Source organism: Fukomys damarensis, unplaced genomic scaffold, assembly GCF_012274545.1.
Source record: "Fukomys damarensis isolate Sample0158 unplaced genomic scaffold, DMR_v1.0_HiC HiC_scaffold_23, whole genome shotgun sequence".
Lineage (NCBI taxonomy): Eukaryota > Metazoa > Chordata > Mammalia > Rodentia > Bathyergidae > Fukomys > Fukomys damarensis.
The window spans coordinates 56,363,916-56,376,790 of record NW_022900935.1 but is presented as its reverse complement, the minus strand read 5'-3'; positions in this window follow the sequence as shown (position 1 = coordinate 56,376,790).

The window sequence follows — 12,875 nt, the reverse complement described above, 5'->3', positions numbered from 1 at the left end:
ATCATACGAGGTTTGGCCCGGAGACAATCCATGGGTGGAGTGATACTCACTCAACCACACCTCTGGTATGCAGGGATGCCCTGAGGAGAGAGAGTGTGTGTGTGTTTGTGTGAGTACAGCCAGCAGTGATACCACACCCGACCGAAATCTGCCTCCCTCCCTGCTGTGAGAAAATAGGAAGAGCTAGCTTCCAGAAACCAACCTTGCCTTCCCAGAATCTGCCACCAGCATCTTGAGACCTAGTAAAGAAGGAGAAGTGTGCCATTTGGGAATGCTGCTCTGAGAGTTGGAACCCGTGTTGCCCTTAGATGATTACTTGCAAATTAAAACTACTAACTGAAGTAGTTCAGACCTTGTGGATCTTGTAAACATTGACACTGTTTGCTTGGACAGTAAAGTGTTAATTATGTGGCTGAGAATCTGTTAATCACTCAGTAGTAGAGATGTTCCTAAAGGTTGCCTGCCTCTTTCTCCCCTGCCCCATTCTGTTTTTAAACATAAATTGAAATAATTTGGCAGGGCGACTCTCGTTTTGCTTTCCATCTCCTAGATTCTCCAGTAAGGCTAAGAAGTAGAATTTGCAAGATACTTCTCTGAGCTGGACACACCAGTAAGTTCTTTCCAAGCAAGGTATGTTTTATTCTTTTGTGGATGAGTGGTGCAATTTTCTCTCTTATTTAGGCAAAGAAGTCAACTTGCAGCATTTAGAGAGCTGCTCAGGATCACCCAGCTAATCAGATATTGTACCTCTAAGAACAAATTACGTTTTCCTGGGGTTATCGAAGCCTACCAGTAACCTTCCAATTCTATGGTAATAGAATTATATTCATTTTTCAAACACTGGAAACGTGGCCTCCTGGGTGCCAGGGCAGGGAAGAAAATGCTGGAGTCTCTGCCTTGTAGCTACATTCTGGAAATGACACCATCGTTTCTTCTCACAGCTCGTAGATCCAAACTAGTGCTCCTCCTCCCGCACCTTCATGAAGCTGCTGACTAATAGAAGTGACTCCATCGGAGGCCAGCTCTGAGCTCTTCCCACTGTGGGATACGACCTGGAAGCACGAATTATGCTGGACAACAGGTTCGAGAGGACTGGGTGAGGCTTTCCAGTTCTTTCTTCCCCGTCCACTCAATGCCACAGTGCTTCTCCTGGGTTCCAGTGAGGCACAGCTGGCATCATCTGTTCTCCAGGGTCCTTCAGGGCTCCTCCTGGCTCCTCTGCATCCCAGCCCAACCCTCGGTGCCCTGTGGCCCATGTTTAACCTCTGAGATTCATGTGATCAACACCCACACAGCTGGGAATCACTGAGTCACAGGCTGAGTTGCTACTTGCATCTTTTGTGCCTGGAAATGAGATTTGTAGGGCAGAGTGTCTCTGCCTCCTACACTTCTGGCAGCTTCTCACGGCTCTGTGCACTCCTGCTGTGGAGCTGTCTGGAGTATTTCTTTCACATCTCAGAGAAGCACTTAACCAATGTCACCATTCAGAGAGGAGAGGGTATGGCAGTCTCCAACCTGGAAATCTCAGCTGTGAGCATCTTGCCAGGAATCTCCATCATATTTTGGGAGAAGGGAGTCTGGGAATGTGTTTATTAATGTGCTCATGTATTTCTTAGTTTTTCAAATTACCCTTCGCATAAGATCCATGGATGAAAATGAGACAGGCAAGGGAAATTCAAACCCAAGAGCTGTTTGCTAATGCTACTAATGGGTAGAACTCCAGGGAGAGAGGGGTGGGGGAGAGAGAGAGAGAGAGACACACACACACACACACACACACACACACACACATACACGGATGGAGGGAGGGAGGGAGAGGGAGAGGGAGAGGGAGGAGGAGGGAGAGGAGAGGGAGATCAAAATGACAACCATGGGGAGAAAATTCTAACACAAAGAAAACAGAATATTATCCTAACAAATAAAAGAAAAGCGTACCTTTGAAAATTATTTCAAAAGGAAATGTCATCATTGAAAGACCAAGGTTGTGGGTATGGCTTAGTGGTACAGTGATTGCCTAGCATGTGTGAGACCCTAGGCTCAACCCCCAATATTTTTTAAAAAAGGGCATAAAAGCACCAAAATCTTCATTATTCCTCAATCTGTACATTTTATCTTGTTCTCTCCTTTTATTGCTTTCTTTTTTGCTTCATAGAACCCAACCCATTCTTGGATCCTGAGATTGAAGAGAAACAGAACAACTGCAAAGAAAGAGAACGTGTAATATGAGAAACCACGACTCTCTTAGAAATGTAAAGAATAGAACTGACACTGTAGGAAATGGAATCAGTGATATGAAGAAAAGTTAAGAAACTCTCAGAGTGCAAAGAGCAAAGTTAGAATGAGGAGGCAACAAGGAAAATGATCAACGGGGAGGAGACAGTCAAGACACAATAAAAGCACTGTGGATAATTTTAGAAGCATGAAACTCCTTTCATTAATGAGCACTGATGTAGAACTCAAACATGAAAATGCTAGTAAATGATGATCTCGAAGCAGAAGCCACTAATAAATTTTGACATGCTCAATTCAAATAGGAAATTAAAAACTTTTTTGAGACAATTATACTATATAGCAAGCAGTTTTATTAAAAGTGAGGCAAGATTTAGGCAACAATTCCTTGATTCGAAGATCAAATAGTACAAACATATGCTAAGTATTGTTAAGGTCTAACTCATTTTAATAAAAATACTAATGACACAAGCTAAAGAGGACTTCAAAAAAGGAATCTAACATTTATCAGGAAACAGAAGTGGTGAGAGTAGCCAAGACATTTTTCAGAGTTGTAATGATAGAGTTTAATCAAAACAGTATGGTGGTGTAGAACAAATGATAGACAGAATTGCACTGAGAAGATGACCCAGCATTATTTTGTGATTTATTCTCTAATTTTGAATGCCAAACTTAATCACAAACTCCCTCTTTTCCATACACTAAAGTCTATTTTTGGGATAAGTGGCTAACTATTGCAATACAGTTGGCATCTTTTCTCAAAGCATACACCACAATATAAGGACCCAAAGGACCAAATCGTGCAATGTACAAAAGGAAACCAGATTACAGCAGAGATGGAGAGATCTCTGACCTTAGCTTGGGTTAGTTCTCCTGCGTACGATGAGATGGGGAAAATTTTATTCACCCCTGTTCCATTCCCACTGGTGAATGGAGCTCATTTGTCAAGAGAAAGTTCCTGAAAGACACCAAGCCATAAATATTGTCCTGCTGAAGAGAAAGAATTTGCTTGCTATTCTTACAAGGAAGGGAAGAAAAAGGTAAAAAGAGAAGCAAAAGGAAGTAAAACAAAGGCACTGGGAGACATCATAAAGTGTGTGGAGGGCAGGGTGAAAGAAAAGACAAGAGAGTACAAGTTATTCACCTGTTAGCCTCTACCAAATTAGAGAAGGGCATGGATTTATCTCACCTCGCTGGGGGCAGAAGGTGATCATCAGTACCCGGGTGTAAAATCAACGAATGGAAATGTCAAAAAGGAGCAATATGTGAATATTCATACATAAGAATTAGAAATATTTATATGGGGGGGGTCTGCAAACTACAACTGATAGGCTAAACCTGGGTGTCTTACAACGTGTATTATCTGTTCCTGCTCCTGGGCTGCAACAGTAGTGTTGAGTCATTTCAGCAGAGAACATACAGTTCACAAAGCCTAAACTATTTAGCATCTGGCTTTTTATAAAATGATGTGGCTGCTGGGTGTGGTGGCTCATACCTGTAATCCCAGCACTCAGGGGGTTGAGGCAGGAGGATTGCTGCAGGTTTGAGCCCAGCCTGGGCTACACAGTGAGTTCAAGACCATCCTGGACTACATAATGAGATGTTGTTTCAAAAATAAAATAAAATTCAATTAAAAATTGAGAACTTCAGCTCTCCATTAAAGAGAAGGTCGTGAGGCAATTCAAAGGCAAACAGTGAACTCAGAAATGAAATAAAATATCTGACACAAATATATCAAAGCAGAGAATAGTATCCTAGTTACATAAAATGCCTTTCCAGATGTACTGAGTAACTCTTGGTTGACCATGGGCAGAAGACATGAATACGTAGCTCACTGAAGAAAAGTGCAGAGGTAGCCACATAGGAACAGGTGGAAAGTCCAGCTGCACTAGCTGGCAATGAAAGAACAGCCCAAGGCACCAGAGTGACACAGCAGCGTCTGGTGTCAGGATGTCTTGACACATATTCTTCATGTATTGCTCGTGGGTGTGACACTCTGGAGCTACTTGGCAACACGTAGTAGAACCTCCCAGAGTAAAAGCATGGTTATCCCCTTAATCCGGAAAGGCCATTTCTAAGATGCTATCTTGAGACAGTATTTGGAGATACAAATATGTAAAGGTGAGAATATTTCCTGAAATAAAGATACCCCTGGATCCATCTACCTAGGCGAGAAGCCTTGGTTTGATCATTTGTAAAATGAGAAGTAAAAATAATACGTATTTGTAGGGCTGTTATGAATATTCAGTAGGATGACAGGCATGAAACTGTTCTATCATACTACTGTGGCCCAGATCAGACGTGTACCCCCAGGGGTTCACATATTGGCAGCCTGGTGCTCAGTGTTACAATGTCGAGAACTGGTGGGGCGTGGAAGGGGTGGGGCCAGCTGGAGTTGGTTGGGTCCCTGGTGGATGCCCCTAGAAGAGGTTGATGTAATTCTCATAGGACGTTATTCTTGTGAGAGTACATATGAGTGGGATCCCCATCCCTGGGTCTCTATCCCTGAGCGTCTTCCTGTCTTTCTGTGATGTCTCTCTCTCCATGTGCCCCCATTGCTGTGATGCCCTCAGTCAGGAAGCCTTCAGCAGAGCTGAGTAGATGCCCTTGAACCTATAGGACTCTGAGCTTGGTAAACCTCTTTTCTTCATAAAATACCCAGCTTCAGGTATTTCAGTACTCTGACAGAAAGCAGACTGACATACATACCAGTAAATGTATTATGTGCTACCATTTCAAAAAAGTAAAAAACTAGGGAACTACATACATTCCAGCATTTCCTTATAAAGCAATATTGTCAGTTATCAAATGGATGTGTTAAAGGCATATTAAAGATGTAGGAAACATCCGTAGCATGGATACATCTGGGTATAAAGCTGATATTATTTCAGTGATGAATAGAAAAATCTCTATGTGCATCTATATGCACATAAAAGGAATGGAATAAATATATCAAGACATTAAGAACAGTTTCGACTGGCAAAAATAGACTTGACTTTATTTCTCGCTGTTCTTTAAAATCACTCTATGTATTATTTTTTGTAATCAACCAAGGAACTAAACATGTCAGTTTAATGGGCCGGAACTAACTACCAAATAGTACCTATGTGGATGATCTGAACAAGGGACAAGAGGGCGGGGGAAGCAAGCTTAGGTCCATCAGAGGACGGTCATCCCTTGTCTGACTTCAGATAGGTGTCCCCGGTATAAACTCCGCCGGAGGAGGGAAAAGGACGGAGTGGGTCTTGGGAGGTCCAAGTTCACCAGACTTCTAGAGAGAGAAAGGCCTCGTGCTTTACTGCTTTATGTGGGAACCCAGACACTCTCAGACCCCACCCCCTTATCTCCACCACGGTCTCATTATTCTTCCAGCGTCTCCAAAAGTAAAGGTACCGGGGCTTCCTCCTGTGTTGCATCCCCGCCCCCACCCCTTCTCCCAAGCACGTTTTGGGCAAGTGCATCCTCGGCTTCGGCTCACCAGCCTCCTCTTCTTCCATCAACAGGATGCTCCTCGGAATCTCAGCCCCGCCAAACTCCTTGGGCAAACTACCTGTTCTTTCTGCCACTGCCATCTACAGTCTCTCCCTGAATGACCGCTGTGTGTGGTGATAAAGGATTTTATTTTGCCTGGCCTGAGCTCAGTTCACCCCACTGAGGTCTGATCCTAAAACCGTTCAAATTAAAATGAATCTCCTAAGAATGGCCTGAGTGGCCTTGGTGCTCTGGCCCTTGTTTACCCCTCTGGTTTTCTTCTGGCCTTTTAAACACAAACGCCCCTGTGTACTTTCATACCTTTTACTTGGGGCACTTGTTCCTTTTCTCCAATGTGCACATGGCCTTCCTTTAGGGGAACTTTCCCTGGTCCTCTCCACCCTACCCAGTTCTCTCTGCACGCACTGTTCTTGTCCTCAGAGCATCCATCATGCTATTGTTTCCTTGTTTACTTCCTGTTTTTTTCCCATTAGAAAGCAAACCTCTTGAGGGAGAGGCTCTGTCTGTCTTTTGCCTGTGTCCCAGGACCCACCCCAGTGTAACCTTTAGACAGTCGTCCAGTCCTTCCTCACAGACAGAGTGACAGCCAGAAAATAAACCTTTAATAATACATCAGCAATGCTTCCCCAGGAACTCCTGGGATGCCACTCTTGGCCATGGATAAAAAGGCTTCACCATAATGAAAAGGGGAGAATTGGGAAACAGAAAGGGCAAGCAGCTTGCGCGAACCACAGAGGTTATTTGATCCTGTCCATGTCACTTCGCAGGGAGGAAACTGAGTCTCAGAGCAGAGAGTTGAGCAGAAATCGCCCCTGAGCCCAGCTTGGAATGGTGACCCCAAAAGCTCATGTGGGTTGGGCTCCTACAAGGGTTTGCTCCGTCCGTGGACAGTCTGGAGAACATATCATCAAAAAGGATTTGTTTCCTATTCTGGGACTATAGGCTCCAGCAATGGTCACCTCTACGGTCTGTGACAAGGGTTAAGGGACAAGTGAATGTAATAGAAGGGGAAACTTTCTGAGGGCCTGGCCAGGGGGATGGGGTTCCTCCCTCCTAAGCCAACACACCACCTTTCAACTGGGAATGGCATTGAGTCCTCCCAACCTCGGGTCACAGGTGAGAACCAGCACCCTAACGTGACTGTCCCTGGGACACACTTCCCTGATTAAACCATCATGGTGTTCCCCCAATGGGTAAGTGGGGAGAGCAGGGATGTGTTACAGGAACTCTGTGGATGTGAACGGCTCTTTCTGGTGTGTGACGTTGGACATGGACACTAGAAAGCCTGAGCACTCACAGCATTTCAGTGAGCCCATATCTTCAATAGACAGCTTCAAAATGCCATCAATGTGACACAGAGGGAGAAGTCGCAACACATTACAAAGAGTTGCATTATGACTGAGCAGAAGGTGGGAATGTATTTGTATCACTGCTGCTGGAGGCAGAACAAAGACAAGGAGCTTGTGAAGGCCAGAAGAAAGGAGGGGCCAAGGGAGACGTTAGGAGCCCCTTGATCACCCTCTGTGGATTTCAAAAAACATGTCAGTTTCTGCCATTTGAGGAACTATTTACGTATGGTCATTTTTGAAGGCCCAAGACTAGAGCCGAGAAGAGGCATCAGGACCATTATGGAAATTTTATCTTAATATAATCTAGTAAGAAGGCATGAGACAAGGTAATTACTATTTCCTGGCTGCATACGATGTGGGAGCTGCTTTCTAGTCACTGACTTATTTCATCTTCTAAACACCTTATGCATTTTCTTTTCGTAGTTTCCCTTTTTGAAGGAAAAAGTTGGGGCTCAGGGAGACTAAGGGAGAGAGAGAAGGGCAGTAGACATGAAGCTTTGAACTCTTGTCTTATGTTATATAAGCATTATCCCCTCACATGCTTATTCAGTACACTTATGCTATAGGTTATATGTTTTTTTAAAGGAAAAAAAAAAAAAAGGTAAACACAGGCGTCTTCTGGTTTATAGTTTCCCTGACAAGCACAAGGTACCTTTCCATGGTTCTGATTCAAGTGCATCACTGGTCTTCCGGATGAGAACCCTCAAGTTTTCTGCATCTACATATCTTCCTCTGCTTGCTTTTTCCCTGAGAGCTTCACAGATATGGAGAGGGTTACCTTGACTTTCAAAATTAACATCACAGGACATTTGTTGACAGGTAGGTAAAGAAGAGACCTAGGCCTAAGGAGCTTGTGCTGGGCAGGCACAATTTCCAGAATTTCCCTCGTGGAGTACTGGGCTCTGGGGTCTTTTTTACTAATGGCCAATGGTTAAAGCCAAATTTCACCCATAAAAATGAGCAGTGGGGTCATTTGCACTGTGCAGCTCTGATGCTATGTACCCTACAGCTAGGCCCTTGAATCTGTCCTTGGTCTCAGTAGGAAGCCACCATTAGTAAGGATGAAGGGAGTCAGTGAAGGGCCAGGTTCATTGATGTTGATACATCCTTGGTTAGGGAGAACTGGTAAATGGCCTTGGGGAGTTAACTGGGCTGAGAAATTCTCAAAGCTCTTGTAACCATTTTCTTATTTGGGGATTCATGTACACCAAGCAAAAGCCTAGCGATCTACTTGGGGGGTGCCCAGTGGGAACTCAACCAGTTACTGGGATCGAAGGTTACCCATTGTATTAGTTTTAGATGGATGTTGTAACAGATTATCACAGATCTAATGAATGTCTTAGAAAAATGTCATTTTATTGCCTTATAGTTCTGGGACTCAGACATCTGTCCTGGGTCTCTCTGGGCTCAGGGTGTTAGCAGGCCCATGTTCATTTGCAGATGCTCTGAGGGGAATCTGTTTCCGGGCATTTCCCCACATACTAGAGGCTGTCTCTGTTTATGAACTTGAGAACTTTCATACAGCTTCAAAATCTTCAACAGCGAGCCCTGTTCCTCTCATGCTGCCATCTTTCTGGCTTTGATTGCAGGCAACATTAAGATGTGGTGCACATAGAACTCACTGAAATTATTTTTGAAAAAGGAAGAAAGCTAAGCATTCTTTGCTGGAGCCATAGGGTACATGTTTGGTGTAGTTGCTGGCACCCCTTGGAAGGTAACTAAGTCCTAGAGTGAAGTTCTTCTCCTGGTAACTACATCTTTGAACACGAAAAGGCAAGTTATTGGGCCGGGGATTTAGCTCAGTGGTTCCAGCATCTGCTTTGCGAGTGCAGGGACCTGAGTTTGATCCCTGGTACCAAAAAAAAAAAAAAAAAAAAAAAAAAAAAAGGCAAGTTACTTAATTATAGGTCATAGTTCACTCATCCTTTTAATGGAAATTGTTTCCCTGGTCCTGTCGTCCAGGACCATTGAGATTGAAAATGAGATAATAGGATAAAGCTTAGAAAGGATGTTGTTGTTTATTCAAGCAGTTTCTGTGATGTCACCACAATGACAGCAGAGTAGTCTGTGCCTGCCCACCCAGCCACGCCCACAACTCACCCCACTCCCCTTTACCAACCCTGTGGGTTGCTCCGCTGTTACAGAACATTTCCTGTGCACATTTGATTTGCGTGTTTCACACTCCGCAATGCTTCGCGGCAAGGCAGATACCACTCGCCACTCTGTGAATGTTGATGGAGTGCCGTGTCTGAGTCTTTCCGTGGCCAAAACACAGCATCCTAGCCTGGCTGATTTTTATAAAGAATAGAAGTTTATTTGGGTTCATAATCCTAGCGACTGGGAAGTCCAAGGAAGTGAGACTGGCATCTACTGGGCTTCTGATCAGGGCCTCGTGCCGCACCAACTCCTGCCAGAATGCCAAAGTGCAAGTGGGCAAGTGAGGGGACAAACCAGAGGCAGATGCCTTGCTTAATCACAACCCACTGTCATGATATCTCGTCCAGCCCCAGGAGTTCGGGAACTCACACACACCCTTTGTACTTGAACCAGAGTGGCTTGAATCTCATCCCTCTTAATAACCTTATCGGCTCTGAAAGTCCTGGTACGGTTTGGAAATGATAAGCCCAAACCCCAAGGGCATGTGTTGGGGGCTTGGTTCCTGATGAAGCAGGGTTCAGAGGTCTGGGGCAGTGGTTGGTTTGTGAGCACTCTGATTTCATCAGTTAATCTACTGGCGAGTTCTTAATATGATGGCTTTCTTGGGAGGGGATTGGAATGGGAGGATGGAAGGGAATGAGTTGGTGGAATGGCCGTGGAGATAGACCTGGCCCCCAGCCCCTTACTCTATCTCTCTCTGTCTCTGTATCTCTGTCTCTCTCTCTCTGCCTTGTGTCTACTACGATGAAATGAAGAGCTATCCCCTACCATGCCCTCCTGCCATGATGATTCTGCCTTCCCGCAACCCTAAAGCAATGGAGCCAGCAGGCCGTGGACTGAGATCTCTCCAGCCACAGACCCACGTATTTCCTCACAGAGACCAAAGGTTGATTGACACAGACTCTACCTCCTAGCACTGCCACAAAGGCAGCTTTAAGTTTCAACAGGACTTCCAGAGGGAAGGAACCGTAGTCAAATCATAATACTCTGTTTCTGTTCTACTGGGAGGATTGTGTGTCTCCCCAGCTTGGGGCTTCTGTATGGAAGGAAAGAGGGCAGTGCTGAGGGAATCACATGCATGGACACAGGCCGTGGAGGTAGTTAGTTTCCCATGACACAGAGGACACACCGTGTTCCCATCCTCCTGATCTTAGGGCAACTTCATTCAAACAGCTCTGGTCTCTGTGGAAGCAGGCTGTTATTCCAGGTTCATTTACTGAGTATTCTCTCCACCATGCAGCAGGCCCTATCTGGTACATAGTAGGTTCTGAAACTACCCATCGGCACCAGAACGAATGAACTGGTGCAGCAATTGTGTGTGGCTCTGTGGCACAAATAAAAGCCAAGGAAACCCTGGAGAGAGCTGAAATGGAGCAGTGAGGAATTTTGCTGGTGATTGATAGCTTGGGGACTGGAGGACACTCAGCAGGGTGACTCCGGGGCTTTTCTGTTTTCCTGGCTCTGCTGCCAGGGCTCATGGGGTACAGTTGGTTCTTCTCCAAGGGCAGGAGCTGGGACCTGCATCCCGGCCAAAGCCACACGGCTGCTGAACCCTTTGGGGGATCCTGAGGCAAGCCCTTGGCGAACCCTGCCCCTCTCCCTCTCAGCTCCCCTCTACTCCTCTCTCCGGAGCCAGGCAATGCTGCTTCTGGCCAGGATGAAGGAACCTCCTCTGAGTCAGGGATAAGTGAGCAGCAATTTCTTCACCCCATCCCCCAGGGCTTGGAGAACGACCTGCTCTGTCCATACAAAACAAAACAAAACAAAAAAAAACAAAACCCATAAAACAAAAACAAAAAAGACCTGCACGGCTGGGGCCAGCACCACCAAATAGTTCCACGTGAATAAGCAAAAGCAATTTAAAAAAAAGTTAAAAAAAAAGTTTCAAAAACAATCATCCACTCCAAAGCCCAAAACACTCTTTCTTCTGGGGCAACCTGACAGTCCAGGGGCCCAGGGTCTGCCTTGGAGTCCTAGGAGAGAACAGAGATGAGGGGCTAGAGCGCCTGGCTCAGGACTGATGGGCTGGCAAAGGCTCTGCTCTGCCCCTTCATCCACCACTGAAGGGAAAGGAAGCAGAGCTGGCTGGGGGAGCTGGGACGCCAAGGAGGAGGAGGAGGCGGGTGAGTGAGGCTCTCCAGCCCAGCCCAGCGACAGGGCTGAGCAAGAACTTCCTTTCCAGGCATTGCAAAGAGTCTCCGAGGAGGAAAGGCTCCCGCTGAGGAGCCAGGAAGGCAGGGCTGAAGCTGCTGCTGGCACCCGCAGGCCTGGGCTGGGCCGAGGCTGTCTGCTCTCCCATACTCTGGCTTAGTGGGAATCCCATTGCCTCTGACATCATGGGTGAACATCAGCCCTGGCTTTCAAAAGTTGGGGCTGCCCCACCCAGCTCAGCCTGGCCAGCTGGACCCTCCCAGAACGGGTTCTCTTTTGTCAGTTGCCTTTTATAGAACTATAAAACCAAAAGTTCAAGTGCGAAGCCTTAGAGCAGTCATCAGAAAAGGCAAGCTGACTTCGCCTCCCCAACCCTTCCTGCTCTCTCTCCTTGCTTCACCGCTTCCTGCGCTCTGAGGGCTGTGCGCTGCTGGCTTCTAGTTATCAGCCTCATAAAGATCCTGTAGTCCGCAAAGGCACAGTAACTTGTCCCAGAGGGGATTCTGGGCCTGAGTCATGGAAGTAGGGAAAGACAAGAGAAGGGGAAGGGAGGGTATGCTGTGACTGCTTAGGGGACAGAAAAGACAACTAGTATGCGGTGAAAGAGGACAGAGCTGGGAAACATGAAGGGACCATACGGTGCAGCTGGGCCAGACTTTTGCCCGATGATTGAGACCTTTGCTACTTCAATCTGCCTCCCTAGGCATTGGGATCCTTTGGTAAAAGACTAAAGAAATGTGGTGCTGGAAGTCGGGGTGACCTATTCTCAGCGGAGTCTAGGAGGGAGAGAACATTGGATATATGAGAGCTTCAGAAAAGCGGCATTCTTTCTCCCCTAGGTAGCTCCAGACCCGGGTTCTAGTCGGCACTACACTAATAATGAAAAGAAATGAAGGGAGAACTCACTTATTTTCATCACCTTAGTAAAGACACAGACTAAGACCCATGAAATGTTTATGATTGTTAGGAGGATGAGACTGGTTCTACATCTTAGAAAGTCTCATGCGTATGGTAAGGAAATGAAAAGTGAAATCAGAGCAGACCAAAATTTACCTAAATGTCCCAAATGTCAGTCAGGTCTGCAGAGCCACACCTTGAAGCCATCTGTTTGCTGGATCCACCTTTGAAACACGTGCTCTAGCTTAAAGGGTTTGTGTGAAGGGGAGGGAAAGGTGTGTAAATAAAACATTCTTGGCTTATGTTAGATCAGCTGCCCTCGCCTGACGGAGAGCCACTTTTCTCCCTAACGTAACGCATGGGAGCTTTCTTCTCTCGGCCTTGAGGAATTAACCTGGGTGTTGAGTGTTAGCATTTCCGTGGGTCTTGTGAATTATATCCAGCTGTCACATAACTGGCATCATAAAGACTAGAAAAAAAAAATCTCCAAGGTAAGACCTGAGTCCAGTGTGCGGCTGATGAATGAGGCTGAGGGAGGTTAAATGTCCCATGTTTTGTATAAATTTGCATTTATTTACCCAAAGATGATTATTACTTTCG